This window comes from Coptis chinensis, chromosome 6, assembly GCF_015680905.1.
Source record: "Coptis chinensis isolate HL-2020 chromosome 6, ASM1568090v1, whole genome shotgun sequence".
In the NCBI taxonomy this organism is placed as follows: domain Eukaryota; kingdom Viridiplantae; phylum Streptophyta; class Magnoliopsida; order Ranunculales; family Ranunculaceae; genus Coptis; species Coptis chinensis.
This window is the reverse complement of record NC_141461.1, coordinates 90,240,207-90,252,361: the sequence shown is the minus strand read 5'-3', so window position 1 is coordinate 90,252,361 and position 12,155 is coordinate 90,240,207.

The window sequence follows — 12,155 nt, the reverse complement described above, 5'->3', positions numbered from 1 at the left end:
TCCATGATTTCCTCACCTAACAAAGAACTTTCAACCTTGCCATAGATCGACACACAACTAGAACAACCTATTCCCATAACCACACCATTCGACCTAGTTAAGACCTGCCCTGAATTTCATGAATCATTACCATCCCATGACCCTCCCATTAACCATTATGTTGACGCCACAACCTACCTGGATGAGGAAATTCTTGAAGACGACTCTTTAGGACTTGTGTTGGATGACCACTCCAAATTGAGAGATGCCACCGAGGAACCTCCCATTGATCCATCTGAAGATGAATATAATGATGACACAGTAGAAGATATTTATAAAGATGTGACAGAGGAAGAATTTAATAACTATTGGCATTCTCTTAATATGGGACCATCATCTGTTGAGCATGTCCGGGGCCTTTGTGTTTGCTAACCGCGCGACTTCGGTTTGGATGATTCCTCAACATATTCAAATGATGCCATTGAGGATACGTACTTATAGTGTTTTAGAGGAAGAGGGTGAGAAAATAGAGATTAACAATTCTAATCTAAGGCATGAACAAGTTAATGTGCAAGAAAAAGAGGAAGTTACATCTTTAGAGCAATGTGAATCTCAATTTAGTTTGGCAGCTGAGGAAATAACAATGGAAGGAATAGATGACTTTCTTAAAGATAAAGCCACGAACCACAACCTTATGGATTCAGCCAAGCCAGATGTAGAGTTCTTAAGAGCGTGTGAGGATCCACCAACTGATGAACCACCAACTGACCACCAACCACCTGAGTTACCACCTCCTAAAATCCAACCATCTACCACAACTAAGCCATCCATTCACCCACCATTTCAGAGGAACCTCGAATTTGCACTTGAGCCTATTGCCTCAGAGACCCTCTATAATTTTTTCAACCCTAACAGTGAAGATTGTTTGCCTAGCACACAATCTTATGAGTACATCATTCCTGTAGTTGAGAGCCAAGCTTTGACCGAGTGTAGTGAGAAACCTAGTTTGTCTTATTTTTTTTCCAGTCGAGCCTCATGAAAGACATCAGGATCCAGAGTTCATTCCTTTCTCACCTAAAGTATTGCTAATTCATCTTTTGGGTCATTCAAACTTTTTAACACAGATACAACATGATGGTTTGCATATATTTTTTGAGGGATTGCATAAGTTTTCTTTTATTCTTCTACATGATTGCTTCCAATTATACAACTTCATTCTGTTTGAGGGTGCATTTAGTATCATGTTTTTATGGCTAGATCCCAAACTCTTTCAACTACTAGTTTATAGTTGACCCGCGATCATCTATTCTCGTGCCACCCGGTTTCTTGTTTGTTTGGGGGTGTGCACCGTCTAGGGGAATCTGACGTAAAATGACCCCACATTAAGTCTATGGGAATCTGACTTTAAAAGACCCACGTTTTAAAACAAATTTTCAAAAACCTATTTTCAAAAATTTGTTTGAAGGTGGGGTGTTTGGTTTTTCCATTCTTGATCAGTCAAATTCCTATTCTTATCCCTTCCTCATCTCGTAGCTAGATTTCTTGTTGTTTGTTGTGTTGATGTCGTTTTTATTATTTTTAGTAGTTTAGATGTTAAGTTGTTCAATTCAGTTGTTAAATTTGAATTCGGTAGTTAATTGTTATTTGAATATCAATTTTAATTTAATTTGGTTCTTGTCTAAGCATGTGATAATTTTTGCATTAATCCCACCTTCCTGAATTGTTTGGGGGTGGTATTATTTCTTTTAGCATTGTTTTTATATGATCCACAATTTTAGCAGTAATTTTGAGATGATTGTTGGGAATGTTGCCGATATTGGCATGGCTATGATTAGACATTGTGGTAGGATGAAATTTCAAAGAGTTAGGAAGTTGCTATTCTAAATTCAATCTAAAAGATATTAGGTTTGTTTTGGAATAATACATATAGGTTGTTTCCGTTTTAGGTTTTGGAAATATTTTGTTTTCGACAATTGCCTTAAAGATTTTTGGCAACTTGTCGATTAATATTAGAAACTAAAACCCTATATAAACTTCCTTCATCCTCCACACAAAACCCACACATCTCACTTTCATCTCTCACCTTAAACCTCCAAATTTTTCCTTTTATTTTTCCCTTCATCCCTTTTCGAGAACACGCGGGTGCGACGACACGCCACCCTAGCAAGACCAATTCTGAGCGCACCCCGCACCCAAAACACTGTAACTCGATTTACACCTGAGTGCGACCGCGCGCCTTCCAAATTTAAATTTGAGCCACCAGCATACGACCTTAGTAGCCATGAAAAATTCTGATTTTTTGTCAGGTTTTTCAGTGTAGTTTGCAGCAATTCTAGAGTGCATTTATTGAAATGAACTTTCCTACACTCATACCGGAGCAGTCTTTTGAAGACTTGTTCCAAAGTGACACCTATGGTGTGTGGTTTTGCGAGGTAATCATACAAGCAGGCTGGGAACCGCTAATGATAAAGCTTGATGAACTTTATTCTCCTACACTTACATTTGATTTTTATGATAATTGTGAGTTTTTTGATAGACCGGATGTGTTCTCCATCACCATCGAGGATGAAACAATGGAAATTACCATGTTCTTGTTAGCCTTTGCTCTCGGACTTGCTATGCCCGCTGAAATACAAGACTCATTGGCCTATTTGGTAGATAATATGTACCTCTATAACTATGAGGATTTGCATGAGGATTATGGGGTAGGAATCTTTAGGATAGAGGGCCAAGGGGACTATAACGTAGCCCTTGATAGCCTGTCCATGAACGTGGGCACTGTTATGTTTTGGATAATGCTAAACATTAGAGGGGAATGGCGTTATTCTTCTGCGAATGACAAAACTTGTGATATTTTCCTTGCTTTAGCTGGGGGACGTATGCTCTATGATATTCCCCAGACCTTAATGTCTAGTTTAGCATGAGCCCATAGCATGAGACATAAGTACCTTCTTATGTCTGTTTTAGTTTGCCGTATTATGTTATGTTTCTTCCCTGTTTTTTGTGCCCGTTTCACGGATTGGGTGAGGGTAGACATTGTGCGACCCACCAACTATATTATTCGTTCTTTTCGTGCAATGACTTGGCTGGGGTGGAGGCTACAACCTCATTTGGTTGCGCCTTACACCCCATCCGACCAAGTGGTGCTAAGTAGGTTAGCGATTGTAGATGATAAATGGCATGAAACCTTGCAAATCATAATGGCGTGGCAGGATGCGAAGGAACCTTATTTCTGTATAGGAGAGGTTGACAATGCTTAAACACTGGAGATAAGGTAAGTTTTTAGTTTCAGTTAGTGTCTGCTTATGTCCCAAGCAATTTAATTCTTGTTAACCCCATAACGGGTGGAACTCATATAGAGTTGTGTCTGTTTTTATTTTTTCTATATTAGTATGTTTTGCAGATGTTCCAAATTTTACGTGTTTCCATGGTATTTTTCTACCCTTTTTATTTCAATACTTTGAGGACAAAACATGCTTCTTGTTTGGGGGTGGCATAGAAACACGTGTAATTAAGGCATCTGTTAGGATATAGATATGTACAATATGCACTTGTTTTCTAGTAAAAATTTCAAAATTTCAAAAATAAATAAAAAGTTATGCTATACACTTAGGAATATTGGTATGGTTTCTTTCTCTATGCTCTTAATAATCTAGAAGTTTCACGTTAGTTTTTGCTTTAGAATAGTTTTTAGAAACTTAGGTTAATATGTAGATAATAATCTTTGCATCTTTCTATAAATATATTGCATGAGTATCTATGATTGTTTAGCAGTAAGTTTATGAAATCTAGGCTAGAGTACTTATTCTACAAATCCTGTGAGAATATAGCCTAAAGCCTTATATGAGTGAAATATTTAAGAAATGACACAAGGGAGAAGTAAATTCCGGATAGAGAAATCACACGTCCACTTGCTTGATCACTATACCATAGAATTTAGGCCCTCTTTGGATCGATATAGCCAGAAATTCAAACTTATGAATTATTTTCCGCTAGTCGTCCCTCTGAGCTTTTCTTTAGCCTTTCATAAACTGCAAATTCTTTACCCTTTTACAAAAACAAACAAAATAAAAAATCAAGCTACTACCCATTTTAGAATGAGTTTGAGAATAAGATGAGTGAAGAAAAGAGAAGAGAAAAACCGGTGTAGACAAAAATTTGTTAGTAGCTTCAAATAAGAAAAGAAAGTTTCCATCCAAATAAAAATAAATAAATAAATAAAAGAAAATAAAGAGTTAGAACTCCAAAAACAGAATCAAAGGAGTCAAAAGGCAAAGAAAAAGAAAAAAAATGGCTAAGGATGGAAACAAAGTGTAGAAGCAAAAGAACAAGGGTTTCTCTTAGTAGCTTCAAATAAGAAAAGAAAGTTTCCATCCAAATAAAAATAAATAAATAAATAAAAGAAAATAAAGAGTTAGAACTCCAAAAACAGAATCAAAGGAGTCAAAAGCCAAAGAAAAAGAAAAAAATGACTAAGGATGGAAACAAAGTGTAGAAGCAAAAGAACAAGGGTTTCTCTAGTTACGTAATATGAAGACCCTATTATCTCAGACTTGTCTTTTTTGAATATCCATTCCTTCCTTCTTAAACCATCTCCTAATCCCCGTAATACCTAATAAAGACCTTTAGCTCAATTAGGAATATGTTAGTATGATAGTAAGTGGCAGATGTATTTGATCGATTTCGGCTTCCTTGTGTGTCATTGAGTTTGTAAGGTAAAGTGTGCCCACTACACACTGGAGTAGCGAAACTTGAGCGGAAAAATCAGAGTGTTTTTGTCTTGACATTTATGTGAGGACCTACTTAAGGACGCTATTCCAAAATTTCAGAAACGGACCTGTTAGTGCATTTCATAGTATTACTCATTGTATATATATTTATTCGTAGATGATTGATTATTATGCATATATTAGCTTAGGTTTCGACTTAATTATTCTGTATTCATTGCTAGTGAGATGTATAGATAATTGAGACATAAATAAGGAAACAATAGTTTTATTCTTAGTCGTTGTAGTATAGATGACGTTTGTGAGTACCTTCACTGAAAAACTCTCACGAGGCTATAACTTGTCCACTAGGGAATTCCTAGTGGTTTAAGGTCTTATTGCATATGGTCAATGCAATCGCACTAGGCGAAACGAGACTAGTTAGAACTCCATTTTTGGTCACTTATTCTAATTTCTCATATTTGCTTGAGGACAAGCAAAATAATGTTTGGGGGTGGTTTGATAAGAGCCCAAAACTGTAGTTTTAACCCCTTAATAATATAGTTGTTAGACCAATTCTGTGATTAATAATATAGGTTTATCACTAATTACGTGCTTTTGAGTATTTCAGGCTTCAGAGTTGAATAAATGTAAATTTGTTACTAATTAGGCGCTAAAAGGAGCTAAAGTGATTGCTATGAAAGTTCAATGAAGAAACCCCAAGTTCCATGGAGAAAAAGGCCTTAAAAAGCCCAAGTCAAATTGTTAAGTGAAAGTCAAACCGGATTAGAAAGCTGAAGAAAAGTCAACAGAACTTCAAAAGGCCATATCTTTGAGCTCAGACCTTGGATTTGGGCCCATTATATATCAAAATGACCGGCTCAGAAAGGTCTTTCCAATGGTTCAGACCTTGACTCGATCAGAGCAGTATAAGTTGGTAAAAACTTGCGCTACAGTAACATGACCAGAATAGGAAGTCTTGGATTCAATGAATTGGGTTTTGGGCTCAATTTTTGGGCCCAAAACATTGCTCCTCAGCCCATGCACGAATTTGGGGATCTAACTCTTCTATATCAAGAGACAAAAGCTTAGCTCTTAAGCGATCTAGATCTAAACCTAGTTCTAGTTCATAAAATTTAGTTTTTGTAATATAGAATTAGTTTTAATTCATTAAATTAGTTTATATAGATTAATCTAGTTAGTTGTCAATTTTATTAGTGGTTAGAATAAGTTTTGAGTTTTAGAATAAAATACTTAGTTATATTTCAATCTTTAATTTCGAATTCAATCTTGCATTCATAGATTTAGTTGTTTTAATTTGATAATTAGTATTCATAATCTTAGTTCTAAATTAGTTAATTAGTTAAATTAATTAGTTAATTAGTTAATTAGTTAAATTAGTCTATTTTGAATCTTAGATTATTGTTAAATTAGATTGAGAAAGTTAATTAGTTATTCAATAATGACTTGTTTTGATTGTTCTTATTTTAGAAATGATAGTATAATGATTCAAGGCTAAAAGCTCCATTAGAGGGGGTTGAGGAAGCCTTGATGAAACTTGATTTTTGCTAGCTTAGAAATCGTCGTGATAATCTATTAAATTCTAGAAAGTAATTAGAAAAAAGGGCTTTTGTGACTGTTTTAAAATGTTATTTGTGACTGTTCTGTTCGAAACGGTCACAAATGGCAGAAAATGGCTTTTGTGACTGTTTTGAAATGCTTTTTGTGACTCTCGGATCTAGAACCGTCACAAATCCTTTTTTCTTAAAAAAAATTTGTGTATTGAAGATTATTTGTGACTATTCTCCCAAAATAGTTATATACTCCTGCACCCTGTCACCATCTTAAATGACCTCATTTAGTTTTCGGTCCACGCCACAACTCTACTAAAAAATAACTACTTAGATACACAAACACACCCCCCATTGAGCCCACGTTCATACTCCTGCTTCCTACAAACACTTCCGTCTAAAATAATCCCAACACTAAACACACTTAGAAAAAAAAAAATACTAGACAGTTCCAAATAAGCCAACTTTCTCCTTCTAACCATTTTTTTTTTTTTTTTGTTTTTGCTCTTTCTCCTTCTTTCTCTCATCTCAACAAGGTAAGTAAAGGAAAGTTTTCATTTCAAGCACCGATTTTTTTTAGGGTTTTATTTGACAAAATTGGGAGGACTAAAGTCTGAGAACAGTGCCCCAAGGAGACTCAGATTCAGGAAAGGAAGAGTATTGGGAGAGAACTAAAAAACGCCGCCGGGGTGATAATAAAAGGAAAAACTTTAAGAAGAGAGAAGTTGATAATGGTGGCACTACAGGCGATGCTGAATCTGAAAAAGTTGTTCTTAGGCACCAAGATGTGAATGGAAAGAAAGATGCCCAAGGCTTGCTCAATAATGTTATTGAAGAGACCGCAAGTTAATGAGACTGGGAAGAGCAAAGTCAAGGCCTTGGTGGGTGCTTTTGAAACAATTATTTCTCTCCAAGAAAGTAAACCTTCGCTACCAGCCTGGATGACTTGGATATTGAATGTGCTTGTGATGTATGTAACATAAATGAAGATAGTTCAGTTGAAGTGTGGAAACATTGTATTCAGGAATTGAAGTACATTCTTGTTTCTAAGTCTTTTCCTTCTGGTGATATGTTTTCCTTGTTTCATTTTCTTGGGGTTTTTATTTTAGTGTAACCTCAACTTACCTTACAAATTACACTAATCTGAGTTTGCATATTAAATTAAAAAAGTTGGTTTAAATTTTGATTTTGTTTTCTTTGTTGATCGGGCATTCGTGACCAACTAAGTCCTAAGTTTTTTTTTAAGTCCCGCTTTGTTGGATATTGTATAAATGTATAAACTCAATTAAGTTGGAGTCCTGAACGTTACCTTTTCTTCTTAGGATTCCTAGTTGAAAATCAAGTTCTGTAATTCCGTATAAGGCAACTAAAATGACTCGGACAAATCACAAAAATCTTTGCACACACTAACTTTTAAGTAAAAGCACTATGAGCCAACAACAACAGATTACAATAATTGTACATCTAAATGCTCCATAATAATTAAAGTAGCAGTAATTCATCATTAACAAATGAGAAACACACGCCATAGAATCACACAAGATTCACTAATACAAACTAGAAATAACATCCAAACAACTTTAAAGCTACGGAGCATACTTCTCTCGAATGTAGTCCTCCAAGTAGTCCTCTGCGCGACATCTTGGATCTTTTCATCTCTCCTTGATTGCACAAAACCTTCCGCAACCCAGAGCTTAAATGAGTTTGTGAACATTGATCTCGTAATCTTTCAGTAAAAAGACCAAGATAGAGAAAACAAGACTTCAAGTGGGAGGGTAAATCGCTGTAACTCAAAGCTAAAATTTATCGACATGGATTTGAATCTTGACTTACACCTCGGGCCAATTCACCACTAACTAACAAATACTTTGGCCCAACTCCCAAGCGTGATGTGTGTTAGAGTTCTTGGAGTGGGAAAGGGATTACAAGATTTGTTTCACTTCTCCAAACTTGATTCTGCCATTACAAGATTGTTTTCTTGCTCCTTTTTTCTTCTCATCACTGCTTTCATAATCATTATATATTATTTATTATATTAAATATGTTTGCCTTTGGTTAGTTCATTGTAGCGATGTTATAACTTGAATAGTTGACAGTGATGTAATTTGACTTCTCATATGCAAGGCTAAGATTATTGAGTACAAGTATTAACTCAAAAGTAAACATTCGACTAATATTCTACAGTATCAGTATCTTAATTATGTACTCAAAAATCAGTATCTATTTTGATTACCAATGACATTTTTAATATTCTGAACCATGATTGGAAGGCCTTCTGCCCTTCAGTATACACTCCTGAGGATGATCGCCGAACGAAATTGTTGTTGTGTGTGCTTTTTTTGGGGATTTTTCTTTTACTATCTTGTAGTTGGTTATTCTGGAGATTCTATTCCTTCTACAACCAGCTTAGCGGAATCTTTTCCTAGAGCTAAGCGGTCTAATGGTTCTATTTTTTTTTAGGGGTGAATGAAGCTTAGTAGTTCTGTTGATCAGGAACCCAGCACAGGTAGTGAAAGGTGGAAATCATCAGATTCCTCACTCTCTTTTGGTTATAATTTTGATCTCAGAAGTGACTCCAATCATATCCCACTTAACCTTGTAACATCAGAAACTGGAACCCGGCGGAATCGTCCATCTTTTCTTGACTCTCTTAATGTTCCCAGAGTCTCCCCTTCTTCCCACTTACCATTGAGTGAAAATAAAACCGAACCATATATGCCTAGAAGTTCTATATTTCCGAGTGCAAATACACCAGCCTCCTCTGTTTCTAGGCAGTTATTTGACAAGTGGAAAACTCCAAATATACGATATGCATCACAAATAGAACAATTCAGTTTAGTGAGCAATCAAGAAGAAATGCAAGGTGCAGTGTGTCAAGGACGATGGTATAAAATGGAATCATGAGTTTGCTACAAAGTGAAGGGGACGAAAACTTTGCTACTCGGAACAGTTGACTTGCTTTCTTTTGGGTTCACTTCATAAGTCTCAAACAAGATCTCATTTGTGCATGCTCTCAGTACAATATCTCTCATCTCCTTGGTAGCCCTTAACTTAGCAGCTATGATTACTTGTTGGATCTATTGGGCCCTTCACGTTGTACAAACATCCGCTATAGGTTTTATCCAAGGATATGAGTTATTTTGTGATCGAGGAACCACTTAATGTTCATTATTCTCTGTACTTTTTCTGTTGAGAATCAATAAAGTTAACTCAATTTGCTTGTCTTGACATTTATTTTGGTGTCTTTTGTTGCAAGCATATTGAAGATTTGACACAAGCAAAGTTCTCTATGGAGCGAGATCTCAATGCCTCAAGAGCCTTAGCGTAATCATTAGCTACTGAAAATTCTTCATCAGAGATAGTTATAACCAAATGTGTAATCATAAAGTTATAGTTGATATATTTTGCTACAAACACATATCGAATTTTTTACCCGATCATCCATCGAAATTTCACGAAGTTTATTTTCCCATAAAGTTATAGTAGATATAACTGTATCTTTATATTACTTAATAACATCCGTGGTATATAACCTACAACTTGATTTTCTTGACCTTCCAAAATCGCCAATTATTTTATCTTGTGAACATTTAGTATTATTCATAATGTTTATATTACATTCCTTTGAACTTTTAGCACGATTATTTGTCGCGACTTTTGCTAATTTTGTATTGATCCCGAGTCGCTGTTAACCAAACTAAAGTCCGACATGGAAAGTTTCCTGGGAGGAAATCAAGGCCCAGATGGTTAGTATCACAAGTGAGATGTAGAAGGAGCTATACTAAGAGTATTCCCCTCCTTGTCGGGTACTAGGGAGTACTGTAACTGTGTTAGAGGTATACGCTGAGAAATAATGATACGAGTTTGTTGGCTTCTTACTAGAATTTGTTGTGGACTACGCTCAAAACGAATGATAAATAACAAATGATAAATGTATTTGAGTTCATGGGACGACTCCGGTGGGCTGGAATGATTTGTTTAAATAAATGTAATTGTTATCTAAGTCTAGCTTGGATTGGTTCAATGAAATTAGTGTTTGTAAATGCTATTTGGAAATTTAATGGATTACGGGTTTGTTAAGACTTTATTTTTGTTAAGGTTGTATAGGGATTCAGCAGAGATATAGAGTGCGGAACCAATTCATTGATTTTTTTTTTCGTTTTTTTTTTTTTGTAAAATCTTTAACCATTTGTCACGGTTTTGTGAAAACAGTTATAGAAGTGTTATTTCTTATGACGGTTTTGGATACAATTTATCCATCAAGAAAAGAGAAAGCCGCCACTTAAAGTTGGTTATATTATGGTGGTTTTCAACTATTTGTGACTGTTCTTCAAAGAATATTTGTGACGGTTTTGGGAAAAAAAAATGACTCCCACTCCGTCACGGTTTTGGAAAAAAAAAAAACAGTGACAAAAGACTTTTTGTCACTGTTTTTAACAGTAATATAAAGCATTTTTTCTTGTAGTGGATTGTTTCACATGCTAGTTATTATTTGGTAGAGATTGCCATGAATAATTAGGGATTAGAATACTAGTTGTTATGCGAAAGCATTGGCATTTGGATTACGACATTTCTTTTAATATGGCAAGAACTGTCTTAGTTGTTATGAAATATGTAGACTATCTGTGGTTACAATTAAAGGGTATTAGTATGCTTACACATTGGTTTGTTCTGTTTTGTTTAGCGGTAAGAAGAAGTGGCTCCAACCTACTGCTGGGCTAGCCACAAAGATAACTTGTCGCTGCTGTCCAAAAATGCTTCGTGAGAAGTTGTTCGCAGTGTTTGATGCCGAGGAAAAGGAAAGGTTTAAGTCAACTCTGTTTGGGTTTCTGTGGAGTGTCGTTGGAAATGTGGACACTATGGATCCAAACAGCACGTCTTACACTCATTTTACCCACCCCCAACTGGTTGTAGAGGTTCTGAAAAAGCAAATAGCCCCCGTTACTTACCAAATTGGAGACAAATTCTTAAGCTTCAAGATGTCCGATGTGGCACTACTCACCGGGCTTTCCACAGACTTTCCACTGGAATTGTATTACGGAATGAAGCCCAAGAACATCAGTGATTTCAGAAAGAGATATTTTACGGGCACTTGTGGTTCCGTACGTGGTGATATTCAACTAATAGATATTATGCGAGCTAAGGAGGAGGTGAAGGCAAATGCATTACTTGATGAAAATATGGCTGATGATATCCATCGCCTCAATAGGCTATACGTGCTTGGAGCTTTTCTCTTACCAATCGGGTTGAAAGGAGTCGATGTCGTATGGGTTGACATTGCCGACAATTTGAACAAGTTTGATAGTTTTCCTTTGGGATATCTTGCATATGAACTGCTTAAGCAGAAGTTGGAGTCGCTATATGATGCTATCAGCAAACATAACTAGTTTAAGGCTGGCCACCCGTATACTGGCACCTTCCATGGTTGTGTCCTATCATTCACCCTGTGGATCTTCCTCCACGTGCTGTCTCTAGAAGCGACAAGGTTAGAACCAAACAGCTTCCCATGGTTCACAGGGTGGGTGAAAGTTACCTGAAAAAGTTACTGCGGTAGTATATGGGAGAAAAAGTTGAGTGACTTGAAGAAACTGCAAGTTGTCACTCCCTTACGTATTCCCCATGAGGTTCGGGAGAAACTCGTGGTCAGAGATGGGAGGTTCGTATTTATGAGGTCATTACTGCTTGTACAGTTTTTTAGTATATTATTGACAATTTTCCTATATTTTTTATGTGCTTATTATGACAGCGGGAGAGGAATGATCCTAGTAAGTCATACAATATCATCACGGAAAATCATGTCATAGCCCGGGAGACAGTTGCGGTATAATTTTCATGGTTTTAAGTTTGCTCGCCAAGGTTGTCTCTTTAACAGATGGGCAATTTAGTTTGTTAGTTCTAA